Consider the following 15,120-nt stretch of genomic DNA (forward strand, 5'->3'; position numbering starts at 1 on the left):
TAGTGAGAAAGAGAGACAGAGAAAAAGGTCTCCTTTCCATTGGTTCACTCTTCAAATGGTCTCTATGGCCGGCATGCTGCACTGATCTGAAGCCAGGAGCCAGGTGCTTTTCCTGGTCTCCCATGGGGTGCAGGGCCCAAGCACTTGGGCCATCCTCCACTGCACTCCCGGGCCACAGCAGAGAGCTGGACTGGAAGAGGAGCAGCCGGGACAGAATCCGTTGCCCCATCCAGGACTTGAACCTGGGGTGCTGGCACCACAGGCGGAGGATTAGCCTAGTGAGCCACGGCGCCAGCCTAATAAATTATTCTTACTAACAAATTTCTTATCCTTAGGCCAGTATTTCCCTAAAAGCCTCCCCAGCATCCATTCTCTGTAACCACTGTGTTACTATGTTGGTTTCTATGCCTGGCTTATCTTACTTAATATTCTGAAGCTTCAATCTATATTATTCCACATGACAGAATTTCTTTATTTTTTAAAGGTTGAAGAGTATTCTATTGTGTATACTTTTTATTATTAAAAAAGATTTATTTACTTATTTGAAAGGGAGATACAGAGAGAGAAAGAGGGAGGGAGGGAGTGAGTTAGAGAGGGAGGGATTCCAGGAGGGAGAGAGAGAAAGAATCTTCCAACCTCTAGTGCACTCTCCAAATGGTCACAATGGCCAGGGCTGAGCCAGCCCAAAGCCAGGATCTAGGAGCTTCCTCTGGGTCTTCCAGTACAGTGCAGGGCCCTGAGCACTTGTATTATCTTCCACTGCTTTTCTAGGTGCATTAGCAGGGAGCTGGATGGGAAGCAGAGCAGCCAGGACTAGTCTAACTGGTGCCCACATGGGATGCTGGCACTGCAGGTGGAGGTTTAAACCTCTGTGCCACAGCGCCAGTTCCTCTATTGTGTATATTGGCCATATTTTCTTTATCCACTAGCCCACTGATAGGTAGATTGCATATCTTAGCTGTTGTGAATAATGCTACAATAAACATGGGAGTACAAATGTGCATTTGGCATACTGATTTCATTTCATTTGGATACATACTCAGTGGGATGGCTGATTTGTATGGCAGTTTTACATCTTTAATTTTTGAAGAACATCTATACTGTTTTCCACAACAGCAAAGCCAATTCACGCTCCCACCAACTGTGAACCAGGGTTCCCCCTTTCTCTACATCTTCTCCAATACGGATCTTTCATCTTTCTGAAAACAGCCATTGCAAAAGGTGTGAGTGAATACCTCTTAGCCATTCCACAATGTTAACATATGTCCATGGCTATATATTTCACTTGCCATGTTGTACACGATAAATATGATGTTTTTTCAATTAAAAGCAAACTTAAAGCCTAAGATAATGCATTCGAACTTCTTGGCATGAGCCTGTCATGAAGTAAGCACTTATATTTAAATTTTAATATTGCCTGCCAAGTGCTTAATTGAGAAGAGTACTTATATTTAAAAGAATTGGAAATATTCAATATTAAATTGTTGGATGGGGCAAACTATTTGGTGCAGTGGTGCAGCAGGTTAACCCATCTCCTGCAATACTGGCATTTCATGTGGATGTTGGTTAGAGTCCTGGCTGCTCTAGTTCCTATCCAGTTCCCTGCTAATGCGTCTGGGAAAGCAGCAGCAGATGGCCCAAGTACTTGGCCTGCTGCACCCACATGGGAGACCTGGAAAAAGCTCCTGGCTCCTGGGTTTAGATAGTCCCAGTTCTGGCCACTGCAGTCATTTGTGCAGTGAACCATTGGATGGAAGACCTGTCTCTCCTTCGTCTATAACTCTGCCTTTCAACTAACTATATAAATCTTTAAATAATAATAATAATAATAATTGGCACTGTTCCTTGAACATCTATCTCAGAAAGGAGTATTCAAACATGTAGTAAAACTCAATAGCTTTTACATGAAGATAATTATTTCCACTTATTGAATAAATACAATCATATGTGTTATATCAAGTAGTACCTTTAAAAATTGAAAGCAATAATAATATATATTTATATAGAAACCATAGTATATGCATTTTTATAATCAAAGAATACCAGTAATAGCTTTGGATCATTACTATAAATTTTAATTTTTATATTATACAAAATAATAAAGAAAATAATAGTTACCATATATTGAGACACGTTTTATCTATTGGGCATAACTAATTTAGTCCTTGTCATAATCTTCCTAGCAAGATTATTTTCTTCATTTCATAGTGAAGGGAACTGACTACAGATACGCCCACGATTCCACATTATCAATGACAAAATAATTAAATAATTAATTTCAACTCTACTGATACCAAACACTTCAATAACAAGCTAATTGGGTGTAATGATTGGTGGAATGCAGAACTAATAAAATATCGATTGTATGAGGAAATAATCATGGCTCCCTGATCCTGCTGACCAACAAATCTTTGCCACAAAGCTTAACAATTAGAGAAGTGCTAATATCAGAATGTTCTTGCAGCTTAGTAACAGTAACACCCAGGTCAATACATTCTACAACAATGCTTTTACGGACATAAAGTGAGCAAAGTGCGTACACCTACCACGGAGCCCTGTCCTGCTCGGCCATTTCCTCAGGAAGAAGAGTAAGCAGAGCTGTAACAGGTCAATTATCTAGAAAATCAACTTTAAACGATTGTTTAACAATACTAGAAAATGCCAGGTTATGATCCACTGAACTGAAAACACAAGTATTCTGCAAGACATTATTTCCTGAAAACCTTCACAGATGGCAATCACTGTAGATGCCAAATAATCACAAGAAATATTTCAAAGTTTGGGTGAAAAGACACAATTTAGTGCCCTAAGATCTCTGCAGGCATTGACTAGGGAAATAAATAAAACATTCAGTGAACAAATACATACAGAGAGAAAAGCCAGCGGAGAGAAGGAAACTGGGAAACTGAACAACTTTATCCAAGATATTTAAAATAAATAAATTGAGTCGTTTGGGTTGGGATATTTGCTGATTTGTACAGAATTTAATGAGTTTTTAGTCCCTATGAGGTTATAGTAAAGAATACTTGAGTAGAATATGAAAAGGTATTTATTCTATACAATGGGCAAATATCTATAGTTGGTTTGAAAATACAAGCTGAATTATGATTATTTTAAGTACACTGCAAATAATTTTAACTTTGACATTTTCTTCACAGAACTACCTAATAAAGTGTTTACTAATATAGCATCAATACAATGGAAGCAATAAAAACACTGAACTTTGCTTGGGTTTTTAAAATTATCTGTTGAGGGCCTGGTGCCATGGCTCACTTGGTTAATCCTCTGCCTGTGGCACTGGCATCCCATATGGGTGCAGGATTCTAGTCCCAGTTGCTCCTCTTCCTGTCCAGCTCTCTGCTGTTGCCCAGGAGGGCAGTGGAGGATGGCCCAAGTGCTTGGGCCCTGCACCTGCATGGGAGACCAGGAGAAGCACCTGGCTCCTGGCTTCGGATCGGTGCAGCGCTGGCCATGGCGGCCATTTGGGGGGGTGAACCAATGGGAGGAAGACCTTTCTCTCTATCTCTCTCTGTCTATAAGTCTACTGTCAAATAAATAAATAGGAAAATAAATAAAAAAATTATCTGTCGATATTTCATCTGTTGTTTTAAAAAGGCTACAATTATCCAAGGATCATTTTTCTATAATTAGCTACAATTAACAAATGAAGAACACATGAAGAAAAATGCTGGACAATTAGGGCATGTTAAAGCTATCATATAAGCCTTTCTATTTCATAACAGACTTTAATGCATTTTTAATCATATTGTCCAATATTCTACTTTTCTTTTTAAAAGAGAGGCTAACATAAAATTTACCTTTTAAATGACTTTTAAATAAAGTCAGCTATTTGCTATTAGATTGTTTGAGAATAGCTAGAAAAATATTTAGTGAGTTCACTTGGGAGCTATTCATCTAGAATCACATAGCATGTCATTAGATTTGAAAATATATGCAAAGCAAAATGGAGATCATGACATATACGAGGGACTTTGAAAGGTTAGGTTACAAGCACCTAGAAAACATAACAGAAAACGTAAAAACCAGACAGTGCCAAAAGAGACAAAGTAAATAGCACAAGGCAGGAAACAGACTGAAGTTAAAAATCAAAGTAGAGGGGCGAGTGCTGTTGTGTAGTGGGTAAAGCTGCCGCCTGCAATGCCAGCATCCCATATGGGCGCTGGTTCAGGTCCGGGCTGCTCCACTTCCTATCCAGCTCTCTGCTATGGCTTGGGAAAGCAGAAGATGGCCCAAGTCCTTGGGCCCCTACACCAGCATGGGAGACCCGGAAGAAGTTCCTGGCTCCTGGCTTCAGATTGGCACAGTTCCAGACATTGCAGCCAGTTGGGGAGTGAACCAGCAAATGGAAGACCTCTCTCTCTCTCTCTCTCTGTGCATAACTCTTTCAAGTAAATGAATATATCTAAAAAAATGAAAGTGTAAATACTTCTTTCTCTACTGTCTTAAGGATTTTCCCCATCTTATAAACACACAAAACTGGAGGAAATATATTCAACACATTTTTGAGGCACTGGACAACAGGCAGCACAGACCTATGATTCCTGGAAAAATGAAAATAAGGAAGTCATTCCCAGAATGCTCCAGCTGTCTTCCTGGAGGTGCAGAGGAGGACAAAACAGAGTTTCAAGGAGTTAGGGACAGAGGTGATGGGGAACAGATTCTGTGCAATTTGTAGTATTTGTGGCATGGAGAACCAGCGATAAGCGGAGCACTAGAGAAAGAGCTGTAGAAATGTGCAGAAGGGTCCCCGAGTCTTTAGATACACACTCATTTGCAGGTTCAGGAGACGAAACTCCTCAAGATGAGAGAACAAAAGAACTATGGAAGAGAGAGAACCCAGTGTGACTCACCACGGACTTCACTTTCTAGCAAGCGATAGGGGAGAGAACTTGTGGAGTCGTGGGACAGTCAGCAAATAACTCAGAGTAAGCCCAGATTCCAGTGAATTCTACTCTAGAGCTTCCCTAAATAAAGCAATGCCCTAAAACTCAAGGAAATTGACTGTTGGCCCAAACAAGTTCCACTTTTGTAAAGAAGAGAGCAAATCCAAAGTCTTGACAACAGAATAGGAAAAAGCAAAATGTGAACCATAATTACATTAAAGTTGCAGATTCAGAAATAACAGACATTACAATAGCCTCTAAAAATTACACCAAATAAAACATAAACACAAGGAGGAAAGAAATGGAAAATATAAAGAGCCAAATGGAACTTCAGATCTTAAACAATACAATATCTGAGAGGAAAACGCACTAAATAGATTTAAATCAAATTAGGTGTTACGAAGGTACACAAAATGGAAAACTTGACAGAAAATGAGCCACTAATTTTTCAATTGCACAGAGAAAAAAGGTTGAGTAACTGAAAGAGAGTGGGTGAAATTTTGGAAAAAGGCTGTTAAACATGCCAAAAAGGTGGAGTGCAAGAAGAGGAGCAAGCTGAACAGAAAATACTTTTGAAAAGATAATCATCAAAACTTTCCAAAATTTGTGATAATTAAATCCACAAGTCCAAAGCATTAATCAAATTCAAAAAACAAGCATAAAGAAAATCAGTCTCAATCACCCTTAATTCAACTTTTAGAATTTTTTTTAACTAAAGTAAAATCTTTAAGAATGCAGGGAAGAATTGTTTCATACAAGATAAGTTTCTCTTTAGCACATGTAGAAGAAAAATAAAGCTCTCAAGTATGAAATAAACACTACGGAAAATATCCTTCAAAAATGAAGTCAAAATAAATTATATTCACACAAGTAATAAAAAAGGTGTACTAGCATTCCTACACTAAAAGAAATGTGAACAGAAGTTCTTAAGACAAAAGGAATAATATCAATGTAAGAGTCATATGCAAAATAGTAAGACATATGGTACATGCGCAAAATGATATGAAGGGAAACATCAGTTAAATATGGACATGTAAACACTTGAAATCACTGTAAAAACAGATATCGCTAAGAATTCCATAAAACTGAATTCTAGGGGCTGGTGCTGTGGCGTAGTGGGTAAAGCTGCTTCCTGCAGTGCCGGCATTCCAAATGGGCGCTGGTTTGAGCCCCGGCTGCTCCATTTCCGATCCAGCTCTCTGCTCTGGCCTGGGAAAGCAGCAGAAGATGGCCCAAGTCTTTGGACCCCTGCACCTGCGTGGGAGACCCAGAAGAAGCTCCTGGCTCCTGGCTTTGGATCGGAGCAGATCCTGCCATTGGGATCATCTGGAGAGTGAACCAGCAAATGGAAGACCTCTCTCTCTGCCTCTGCCTCTCTGTCACTCTGCCTTTCAAATAGATCAATCTTTAAAACAACTACAACCACAACAAAAACTCAATTCTAAACTTTGTAGTCCAAAATAAGGCAGATGAAAGAGAACTGAAAGGACAAGAACTAATGGGATAAATAAAAACCACAGTATGATGATGGATTTTAACTACAAAGCATTGCTTCTTCCAATAAATATAAATGGCCTAAAATCCAATTAAAATGCAGACATCGTCAGATTGCATAAATAAAGCAGGAGAAAACTTTGTGTGCTCCTCAAAAGATACTTCACATGTAAAGAAAGGTTAAATGAAAAAGTATTTAAAGGACTTTTTTTCCACTGCATTATCCAAGATTTTATATTCGTTAAAGGTATATTTAAAAGATATATCATTGAGCCAGAGCTGCAGCACAGCAGGTTAAAGCCCCAGCCTGCAGCACCAGCATCCCATCTGGGTGCTGGTCAGAGTTCTGGCTGCTCCACTTCCCATCCAGATCGCTGCTAATGCACCTGGAAAGCAGTGGAAGATAACACAAGTGTTCGGGACCCTGCACTGTACTAGGAGTCCCGGAAGAAGCTCCTAGATCCTGGCAATGGTCAGAGTCTCAGCTGCTTCACTTCTCATCCAGCTCTCTGCTTTGGCCTGGGAAAGCAGTGGAAGATGGCCCAAGTCCTTGGGCCCCTGCAACTGCATGGGAGACCTGGAGGAAGCTCCTTGCTCCTAGTTTTCGATCAGCTCAGCTATAGCCATTGTTGCCATTTGGGGACTAAGTCAGTGGATGGAAGATCTCTCTCTCTCTTGATCTCTCTCTTGATCTCTCTCTTTATGTAACTCTGAATTTCAAATAAATAAAATGAATTTAAAAAAAGAAATATCCTGCAAACACTACTCACATTGAAGTAGAATCAAAGAAATATTACCAGAAAAGAACATTATGTTAAAAAAGACCAAATTATTGGTTAGAAACTCAAAACATAAATATGCATGCATAACATAATAGAAACCCTAAATAATGCAAAATGGTAGCACTGGAAGCAGAAGTAGACAAATCCACAATTATAGTTTATAACTTCAAACCTTGTTTCTGCAACTGATATGAAAGTGGAAATACACACTTTCTAAACCTACTGTAAACCACTCCACCCAGGAACTCTAGGATGGAAACTATTTTCAATGTACAACATATAAACTAGGCAATAAAAATACATCAACAAAATTTAGAGATGACATAATCAAGAACATGATTAGTGATTACAATGGAATGAAACTGAACATGAACAACAAGGAAATCTGGAAAGTTCCCAGATAATTGGAAGTCAGTTAATATATATAAATAGAGCCCAGGAACAAGGGACTAAATCCTGAAATCCTGAAGGCAAATAGAAAATATTGGGAAACGAATGAAAATCAAAGTACAGAACGTCAAAATACTTGGATGTACCTACATCAGTGCTCAGAAAACACACACACACACACACACACAAAACATATAGTTTTAAAGATTTCTATTAGAGAAGCAGAAAAATCTAAAAATAATAATCAAAATAATCAAATTTTCTACTTTCAGAGGAACTAAAATGCGGGCTCATTCAATGAAGAATAAATAAAAGGAAAACTAACAAAACAGAGGATATTCACTTGAAAGTAAACAGAAAATCAGTGACACTAAAGGTTGACTCTTTGAAAGGATAAATAAAATTGATACATCTCTAGCTAGTCTAATCAAGAAAGAAATTAAAATGCTCTAAATTAACAATGACAAGTGTCAAAGAGGACACAACAATACATACTAACAGACAATAAACAGTATGAAAATAGTATCAGGGGGCTGGCGCTGTGGCACAGCAGGTTAACACCCTGGCCTTAAGCGCTGGCATCCCACATAGGCGCTGGTTCAAGACCCGGCTGCTACACTTCCTGTCCAGCTCTCTGCTATGGCCTGGGAAAGCAGTAGAAGATGGTCCAAGTCCTTAGGCCCCTGCACCCATGTGGGAGACCCAGAGGAAGCTCCTGGCTTCGGATCGGAGCAGCTCCGGCCGTCACAGCTCCAGCTGTCACGGCTAACTGGGGACTGAACCATCGGATGGAAGACCTCTCTCTCTCTCTCTCTCTGCCTCTCCTCTCTCTGTGTAACTCTGACTTTCAAGTAAAATAAATAAATCTTTAAACAAAAGAAAAGATTGTCAATAATTTTATGCTACTAAACTTGAAAAACTAAATAAAATACTTAAGTTCACTGAAAGACATAAGAAAACTGACCAAAGAAAAATAGGCAATCTGAATAGCCCTATTTATACAAAAGAAATTGGATCCATAATATAAGACTTTCCAACAATGAAAATTCTGGGTTCAAATAACAGCACCGAATAACTTTGTAAATATTTCAACTAGTAACAAGTACTGGTCTGACACATTCTTTCACAAAACATAAGGAACATTTTCTGTTCATCTTTTTGAAATAAAATTTACTAATATTCTTATATGAAACATTTTAAAGTAGGGGAACCAAAACCACACATCTATATCCCTCATGAATATAAATACCAAAAAATTTAACATAATTTTTGAAATTAAACCTAGAAATATCTAAAAATGGTAATATATCATAATAAGGGAGGTGCTTGTCTCAGGTAAGCAAAGTTGGCTTAATAATTAAAATTAATGTATTGTTTATAGTAAATCTAAGAGACAAAGGCATTAATAGAGGAAGCATTTGATAAAATTAAACATTTACACACAATAGAATTTTGGCAAATGAGGAAGAAAGGAAAAGTACTTTCTCAACTCATAAAGTATATTTATAAAAAATTTGTAGGTACTATCACAATTACTGATTAACAAACAAGTTGAGTGTTCTCTCTGAAAGATTGAGATGAGACAAAGATGTTCACTCTCATCATCTCTAGTCAATACTGAATAGGAGATACTAGCACATTTAACGAGTCCACACAAAAGAAGCAAAAGGCATGCATGATCAATGTGAGAACGTATAACCAGATCTACAGAAAAGCCTAAGAAAGCTCACCAAAAGCAACTAGAGCTAAGACATATTACAGAATTAAAATTTAATGCACAGAAAGTCAATTGTATTTATATATACTGACCACAATGATAAAATACAATTTACAACAGTATTCAACCAAGAATAGTTAGGGATACATTTAATAAAGTATATGTAAGTTTTGTACACCAAAATCTCTAAAACATAAAGACAAATATATGGAAATATCTGTCTATAGAGTATCAATATAACTTTCCCTGTTTGTTTATAGAGTCAATGAAGTACCAATGAAAATCCTAATAGATTTTGCTTAATAACGTATCAGCTAATTTTAAAGCTTATGTGGAATCCAAACCAGCAGGACAACATTTGAAAAAGAATAAAGGAATTTGCTTTACCAGGATTCAAGTCTTAATATAAACCCACAGTAGTCAAAATTGTGATGTTGGCATATGAAAAAAAGGATCAACAGGAATAAATAGGGAGTTTTCAAGTATACCAACACATATGTGGTCAACTGATAAGATTAATCCACCAAAAACAATTCTGTTCTTTTCAAGCAATGGCACTATAATAGCTTAGATATATGGAAATAAATGAATGTGAACCCTTACTTCACACCATAGACAAAGTATCATTCAAAACAGCACTGGGATTGCCGGCGCCGCGGCTCACTAGGCTAATCCTCCGCCTTGCGGCACCGGCACACTGGGTTCTAGTCCCGGTCGGGGCACCGGATTCTGTCCCGGTTGCCCCTCTTCCAGGCCAGCTCTCTGCTGTGGCCAGGGAGTGCAGTGGAGGATGGCCCAAGTGCTTGGGCCCTGCACCCCATGGGAGACCAGGAGAAGCACCTGGCTCCTGGCTTTGGATCAGTGCGATGCGCCGGTTGCAGCACGCAGGCCACAACAGCCATTGGGGGTTGAACCAAGGGAAAAGGAAGACCTTTTTCTCTCTCTCTCTCACTGTCCACTCTGCCTGTCACACAAAAAAAAAAAAAAAAAAAAAAGCTGCATGGTACAGCCAGCATTGTGGTGTCGTGGGTAAAGCTGCTCCACTTCCAAGCCAGCTCCCAGTAACACACCCGGGAAAGCCACATTACTCGTGTCCCCGCCAGTCAAGTAGGAGACCCAGATGAAGCTCCTGGCTCCTGACTGCTGGCTTTGGCCTGGCCCAGCCCTGGCCATTGCTGCCGTCTCAGGAGTAATCCAACAGGTGGAAGATCTGTCTCTCCCTAAACCTCTGTGTGTCTCTCTGTTTAACTCTTTCAAATAAATTAATTAAAAAAAATCAAAAATTGCACTAAAACAAACTTTTCTTTTAATTCCATTTTCTACAAACTTTTTTGAAATGCTCTATTGGCTTACAAAATTGCTCAGGGCTGGAGCTGTGGCGTGGTGGGCTGGGCCTCTGCTTGAGTGCCAGCATCCTGAGTGGGTGCTGGTCCCTGTCCTAGCTGCTCCTTTTCTATCCTGCTCTCTGCTTGTGGCCTGGGAGGGCGGTGGAGGGTGGCCCAAGTGCCTGGGTCCTTGCACCCACGTGGGAGACCCAGGGAGGCTCCTGGCTGGCTTTGGATCAGCCCAGCTCCAGCCGTTGCGGCCATTTTGAGTGAACCAGTAGATGGGAGACCTTTCTCTCTGTCTCTCCCCCTCTCTCTCTTGGCTCTGCCTCTCAAGTAAATAAATAAAATATTTGGAGAAAAAACGCTCAATATAAGCAGTAAGTAGGAAGTGCAAATTGAAACAATTATCACTACATACTAATACAACATATTCAAAGAAAAATAACGTGTCATATAATACATAACTGAAACAACTTACTGATAAACTGAACCTTCAACATTATATTCATAAATAATTCTCATTCAAATGTACAAAGTGCTCTTGCATGATTTTTAGGTTCTTGAAAATATGCTCATTCTTTCCCGCTGGTCTTTGCTTCTGCTCTCTGCTCTGTTTACCTGAGGTCAGACGCCACAGAGTGCATGAAGAGCTCTACTTGGTTGTATGGCTTTGGCTGGATTTGGTACAGGGGAGCAAGCAGGAAGGGAACAGAGGGTGGGAGACCAATGAGATCAGAGTATTTAATCTCCCAATGCCCCTTATTTTAAATTACAATTCCCAAGCCGCTGCTTTGCTCTTTAGCGGTAGCACCTGTTCAACGCTTTTTCTCCAATTGCTGTAGGTCTCTCCAAATGCACTCATTTTCTGTGCTGTTCCCTCCATAATACCCCCTACAATTTTGTTCACCTGGTGCCTCACCATCCCTTTTTGATTCAGTTAATTCTGCTTCTTCAAATTATTCCTGGTAAAATCATTCTGAGTATGCCACCTGTTTTCTGCCACAACTCTAATGGATAGAATAACTAGTATCATGAGTGGGGTTCTTTCATTGTTTGCTCTCCTGCTTGTGAGCAGATGGATAGCCTCATTGTTGGAGAAAACAAAACATCATCGGTAATGGAGTGGCATCACAATTTTCAATTTCTCACTTGAATGATGTGAAATGAATTACTAATTGAGCACAAAGTATGATGTGACCAATTATCTTTGGCATCACTGGATATGGCAAAAAAACGGTGATTGCAAAGGCAATACAATGGAACAAGACTGCTTCTGACTGTTCTGCAGAATTTACACATAAATAATTAGGTGCTTAAAATATTGAATGGGGACAGATGTTTAGGCTAGCAGTTAAGATGCCAGGTAAGGCCGGCACCGCGGCTCACTAGGCTAATCTTCCGTCTGTGGCGTCGGCACACCGAGTTCTAGTCCCGGTCGGGGCACCGGATTCTGTCCCAGTTGCCCCTCTTCCAGCCCAGCTCTCTGCTGTGGCCCGGGAGTGCAGTGGAGGATGTTCCAAGGGCTTGGGCCCTGCACCCCATGGGAGACCAGGAAAAGCACCTGGCTCCTGGCTTCGGATCAGCGTGGTGTGCCAGCCATAGAGACCATTTGGGGAGTGAACCAATGGAAAGAAGACCTTTCTCTGTCTGTCTCTCACTGTCTAACTCCGCCTGTCAAGAAAGGTAAGAGGCACACACCCCACACTGGAATATCTGAGTTCCATAAACAGATCTAGGCCCTGATCCAACTTCCTGCTAACGCAGACCCTGGGAGGCAGAGATGACGCCTCAAGTTCTGCCACCCAGGTGGAAGACATGAGTTGAGTTTGCAGCTCTCAACTTCCATTCAGCCAGATCTATTGTGGGCATATAAAGAGTGCACCAGTGGAAGGGAGCGCTCTGTCCATCTGTCTGTCTCTCTGCCGCTCAATTGAAGTTGAAAAAAAAAAAAAAAGCTTTGAATGATCCACTCATGTCTCAGGTGGAGATCCAGAAGATGTTAATGGCAGTCTTAATTGCTTACTTAGGGTTTTTCCCTCCCATATCCTCCCTCCCACCCTCAGCCATCCCATCTCCCACTCCCTCTCCCATCCCACTCTTCATTAAGATTCATTTTCCATTATCTTTATATACAAAAGATCAACTTAGTATATACTAAGCAAAGATTTCACAGACTGCACCCACACAACCACACAGGATATAGAGTACTCTTCGACTAGTAGTGTTATCGTTAATTCTCATGGTAAAACACATTAAGGACAGAGATCATACGTGGGGAGCAGGTGCACAGTGACTCCCGTTGTTGATTTGACAATTGACACTGTTATTTATGATGTCAGTAATCACCCGAGGTTCTTGCAATGAGCTGTCAAGACTATGGAAGCCTCTTGAGTTCACCAACTCTGACCTTATTTAGTCAAGGTCATGTCACAGTGGAGGTTCCTTCCTCCCTTCAGAGAAAGGTGCCTCCTTCTTTGATGGCCCGTTCTTTCTGCTGGGGTCTTGTTCACCGAGATCTTTCAATCAGGTCGTTTTTGCCACAGTGTCTTGGCTTTCCATGCCTGCGAGACTCTCATGGGCCTTTTAACCAGATCCGAATGGGAGGCAGAGTTTCAATGTCAGTGAAATGCGTACTTGCCAAAATGCTTATGTTAGGGAAAGCGAACTTGGTAGAAAGGAGTGGCATTGTGAGATTAGGACAAAAACAGATGAAACTGAACATTTTGAACAAAAAGTTTCCTGAATTCCCCTTCCCGTGGAAGCAGTTCCTCTTCCATCTCAGGAAACCAGTCTCCCTTGCAAAGCAACGTTTCAAGGGCTTCATTTCGGGCAGCTGCCTCAACAAGTGTGTGCTGCTGCTTCTCCGGCTCCAGCTTCACTGAGCTTTATTGCCTCCAGTCTGCTCGTGGATTTCCACTGAGCAGCAACACAAGAGAAGTGCAGAGTTCTTCTCCGTTACACCAAGGAATAGAATCCCAGCATTGGACTGGACTCAATCTCTCAATCTAGGAATATGCACAGAGGATCCTGCATAAAATGTGAAATAAAGCACCTAAATGCAGTACAAACACACAAAACCTGAATCAAGCCATCCATGAGGGTTGTAAACCTTTTTTTTTTTTTATAGGCAGACAAAGAGACAAAGAGAAAGGTCTTTCTTCCATTGGTTCACCCTCCAAATGGCCTCCACGGCCGGCGCGCTGCGCGGATCCAAAGCCAGAAGCGAGGAGCTAGGTGCTTCTCCCGGTCTCCCATGGGGTGCAGGGCCCAAGCACTTGGGCCATCCTCCACTGCACTCTCTGGCCACAGCAGAGAGCTGGCCTGGAAGAGGGGCAACTGGGACAGAATCTGGCGCCCCGACCGGGACTAGAACCCGGTGTGCCGGCGCCGCAAGGCGGAGGATTAGCTTAGTGAGCTGTGGCGCGGGCTGGTTGTAAACCTCTTAACCTAGACCTCAATCAATTTACAGACCAACAACACATTCACTGAGGAGACCTGGTTGTGTTGGGAAGCAGTGGGATACCCAGCCCACCTGTACAACCTAGGTTCAGGTGAGAGTATGACTGAATTGATAGCACCTTGCAGATACAGCGACTGTCACCATGACTTCGTCTTTATCTTATGCGGGGAATAAATTTTCAAAATTAAGAGGGCAAAACCAGAAGCTGAATGGTAGAAAATGACACTTGAAGTGTCTTCCCTGCAATGTTGTTTGTTGGTCATATTTTCCTGGGTATATTAACCTTGTCAAAGGCATATCATCTTTGTATTGATTTGTAGCAACTTTATTAATATTACATTTAGGAGTGCTTGAATCTGGTTCTTGAAGTGATTTTTCAGTTTGCTCTAGGATTTTTAGACAGCAACTACTAAATTCCTAGGAGAAACACAACAGGCATTTCACATTTGCAAATGCTATTTTAAAATCTATTGATACTTCTTACAATGTTTTATTTCTCTTGAATGTGAGGTTTTTTTTACAAAATTATATTTGCTTGAACATGACATTGTATTCATTGGAGAAACTTATTTTTGAAAATCTTGTTTCCCTTTGAGATTTCTATCCCACGCAGAGATTTTATATGTGAAAATGACAACAGTCAGTAACCAAAACACCTGCAGAAGAACTCTGTTAGGGGACAGCAGTATGTTCTGGAAAGCAACATGTAATCAATACACACTTGTTAATGTTTCCTCTAAGTAACGATATTCTTCAAACCATAAATCAGCATTTACAAAGGGTCAAGTGTACATTTAAATTTTTGGAAAGAATATCATTTGAATATAACAGAGTAACAAGTGAAAATATTTCATAAAATAATGGTAGCAAAAAATATGGTGTTTTTTGGACAACAAAGAAAATCTACCTTGTTTTAAAAAAAACAGGAGTTTATACAGCATTTTTCTTTTTTTAACCTTCAAAAATAAAGCAAAAGCATCTTTAATGTTTTCCACAAAAATAAACTTTATTTTTTTTTCATAAACTATGACAGTGAGGGTGAAAA

General features: G+C 40.3%; 1 protein-coding gene across 9 annotated transcripts in view; it reads right to left on the minus strand.

The window, feature by feature from the left end:
• Window positions 1-15,120, minus strand: part of MARCHF1 (membrane associated ring-CH-type finger 1) — a 973,853-nt gene that overhangs the window by 557,923 nt on the left and 400,810 nt on the right. The window lies entirely within an intron of this gene.

Source organism: Oryctolagus cuniculus, chromosome 8 (genome assembly GCF_051225735.1).
Source record: "Oryctolagus cuniculus isolate XC-2025 breed Fujian yellow rabbit chromosome 8, ASM5122573v1, whole genome shotgun sequence".
Lineage (NCBI taxonomy): Eukaryota > Metazoa > Chordata > Mammalia > Lagomorpha > Leporidae > Oryctolagus > Oryctolagus cuniculus.